The sequence below is a fragment of the Triturus cristatus genome, chromosome 10 (genome assembly GCF_964204655.1).
Source record: "Triturus cristatus chromosome 10, aTriCri1.1, whole genome shotgun sequence".
In the NCBI taxonomy this organism is placed as follows: Eukaryota; Metazoa; Chordata; class Amphibia; order Caudata; family Salamandridae; genus Triturus; species Triturus cristatus.
In genome coordinates, this window is record NC_140593.1 from 150841278 (window position 1) to 150844978 (window position 3701).

At 46.6% G+C, this 3701-nt stretch overlaps 1 pseudogene; it reads left to right on the forward strand.

Moving 5' to 3' along the window:
- Positions 1–2166: 2166 nt before the first annotated feature.
- On the forward strand, positions 2167–3060 carry LOC146789064 (cis-aconitate decarboxylase pseudogene; annotated as a pseudogene).
- Positions 3061–3701: the final 641 nt, after the last annotated feature.

Sequence of the window (3701 nt, forward strand, 5' to 3'; positions counted from 1 at the left end):
GTTCACAGTTAACTGGATGACGGCTAACTCTTTAAAAATCAACCCTGACAAGATGGAGGTCCTTGCTATTTCAACTAAAGGTAACCCCTGGAATGACCTTTTCTGGCCTCAGGAGCTAGGAGTCCCCCTCATACCAGTATCTGTGGTGAAAAGTCTGGGCATAAAGATCGACTCTAAACTCTCTATGACCAATCAGGTTAATGCGGTGGTCGGTACTTGTGTTGGTCTTCTGCGACAGCTGAGGAAACTGGTTCCCCTCCTCTCGGTCTCGACCATGAGGACAATAGTAGCTGCTACTATAGTCTCTAGACTCGACTATGGAAATGCACTATATGTTGGGCTACCTCAGAAACTCACAAGTACATTGCAGATAGTTTTGAATGATGCAGCCAGGCTCATTTTTAGATTGCCCAGATGAACTCATGCTACCCCTCTGTTGAGTGAATTGCACTGGTTACCCATTAGGCAAAGAGCCAAGGTTAAGGGTATGTGTATCACCCACAAAGCCCCCGAGTACATAAAAAAACGGGTACTCAAATACGTGCCAGGACGTGTGCTGCGCTCAGCGGAAGGCAGTAGACGTATATATGCCCTCGTTTCAATTTTACAACCAAAGGAGGGAGAGCTTTCTCGATCCTCCTGCCACAACTTTGGAATCAGTTGCCCGGAGAGCTACGGAAGGAATCTAGACTTTTACCCTACCGTTAAAAACTAAAAACCCTCCTTTTCAGAGAAGCGTTTGATATGGTTGTGAAACCTTTTAGTACCCGAGGACCCAGCCTGTTTCGTTGTTTGTTTCTTCCTCTGTCTGAGCGCTATGAGACCTGCCGGTATATACGTGCTATACAAGATTAAACTAACAATAACAATAACCAATCCAATAGAGAAATCCACTTGAAAAGCAATGTGACCATCTGCCTGGGATACTAGCAGGTATCAGGAGAGAAAGGCTGAGATGGACCACTCATCATCCCATGTCCAGCTCAGATGTTATCTGTTTGATACCATGAGATGCTGCCTGGACAGAGAGGATTGGCTAGAGTGACCTACTAAACAGCCGGCCCTCCTTAGACCCTTTACTACCTCAGTCTCTATTCAGAGAGAACCTTCACCTGCTCTGTGTTCACCGTCCTGTGTGTAATGTTGAATAATCCATCCTCCCACCTGCTCCCTTCTCCCTCTCCCTTCTTTAGGTGCACAGTTCTTTCCTAACTTTATTCTCTCTCCAACAGGACATTTTCTCCTTGTCTGCGATCAGCTCTGTGTACGGGAGGAAAAGAATGAGACTCCCTTCCACGCTGGCTGCATATGTCAATGGAGTGGCGGTAAGGAATTTGACAGATAGAGAGCGCATAATAATTTTAAATCAATGTTGTGAGCCAACAGCGCATTATAATTGTATACCAAAGGTGCTCTCCACCAATGTTGGATCCTGACTCTCTTAAATTCTGTAAAATGCCTGTTGAATGATTGTGCGCTCAGTCAATTAAAGCTCAAAGATTCTTAATCTTCCCCTTCTGGAAAGTGTTCCCATACGTCGATGACACAATCACCCTGGATATTATCACTTCCTGGTCCCCTGAAGACCTCCTAACCCTCTCCTCCTCTTCTAACAGACTCACTCCATGGACTTTGATGACACTGGCACCCAGATACTCGCCCCTCGGGCTCTGTGCTGTCGGTTCTAATGGGCGCTTGCAAGATGCTCCCCGTGGGCTCACGACCCAGCGGCACAAACTTCCTGTTGGCATTCAACGTGGGCATCGAGGTGCAAGGAAGACTCATGTGTTTCTCCAATTAAGCCAGCAATATCCCCAAGAGGTATGTGTGATGCACAAAAAAGGCACAAATATACCATGACCTACATGTGATAACCCCTGAGTGCTGTTCTATTGCCAGGATACGTCATTCAGAGTACTATAATTTCACTATTTATTAGTGTGGAATATTTGATGGGAACTTAGTATAGTCTCTGTGTTTGCTCACACTGAGTGATATCATTTAGTCATATCACTACATGTCTAACATGCTCTTAGTATATTTCTTAAGATTGCACTTATTATTAGTACTATCCATACAAAACTATCTTGCTATTATCCTTATTCCATGTCTGACACTGTTCTTAGTATTTCCTTCAGGTTCCACCCACCATCTGTTGTTGGCACCATGGGCAGTGCTGCTGCCACAGCGAAACGTCTATCCTTGAATGCAGACCAATGTGCCCATGCTCTGGCGATCGCCGCCTCTCTGGCAGGGGCACCTATGGCCAATGCAGCGACTCTTGCCAAGTCTCTCCAAATTGGCAACGCCACCCGCTTTGGGATGGAAGCAGCACTTTTAGCTGCCCGTGGGATGGAAGCCAACCCACTCATCCTGGACGATGTGCCCGGCTGCTCAGGGTTCAGTGCTTTCTATGGTGATTACCAGCCCTCTCCCCTGGCAGTGCCAGATCAAGATTACAGCTTCCTGTTGGAGAAACAAGACATCGCCTTCAAGAGGTTCCCAGCTCACTTGGGCATGCACTGGGTCACAGACGCTGCCATCTCAGCCAGAAACCGAGTCATCAATATAATGGGCTCCTTCAACCCCGCTGCCATCCGCTCTATTCTTCTGAGGGTCCCAGTCTCCAAGTACATCAACAGACCCTTCCCAGAGTCTGAGCACCAGGCCCGACACTCCTTCCAGTTCAACGCCTGCACAGCCCTCCTGGATGGCAAGGTGGGCATCTCTTCCTTCAGTGAGGACAGCCTCTGGATGCCTGACCTCATCAACCTGTTGAAGATGGTGGTGGTGGAACACCCTGAGGATAATGTGGCTAACTTCGACAAGATGTACGGAGAAGTAGCGCTGCTTCTGGACAGCGGAGACATTGTGACGGGCAGATGCGACACCTTCTATGGACACTGGAGGAAACCCCTCAGACAAGAATCACTCCATGAGAAATTCTGCTCCAACGCTAGCTATGTGCTCCACCAAGACCAGGCAGAAGCCATTATTGAAGTGGTGGAGGAGATTGAGAGCCTGGAAGACAGTTCACAACTAGCATCCTCTCTGTGGTAAAGGTGTAGACAGCTCACACCTGGCATCCTCACTGCAATAAATGTGTTGACAGCAGCTCACACCTGGCATACTCTCTGTGGTAAGGATGCTCCATCCAAAAATATTTCTCTCACTAACCAATAATTAAACTTAACATGCTCTACCTGGTGCATTCACCTTTACCGTGTGGTTTACATAAGATCGAAAAGTGTCCTTAGGAGAGGAACATGGCAGATTCATCATATAAAACTATCAAAGAAATGAATGTCATCTCCCAATATGAAAGATTATTACACATCTCACAAGTTAATTAAGTCTTTCAAATTGCAGCAAATACAGCAGTAGCTGGCTGGCTTGATGCAACCGGATTACGATTCCAATAACTTGATCAATACTTTGTAAGAAATTAAAAATGTTACATATATTTATTTAAAGTGCCCATTGATCTGTACTCCTCTCCCTTGTCTGCTCCTCACTGAGGTATTCTCCCCAGTGGCATCTGCTTAATGCCCCCCTCCTGCTCCCCCCCGCTTCAGACCGGGTCTTCAGTGTTATGAAGACGCTGTTGACTCCTTCCTGCACACTGGGAAAATTATGTTGATGCCAGGACTTTATATTCCCATCTGTCACCTATTGTCAGTGAAAATTCGTATTCTGTTGTG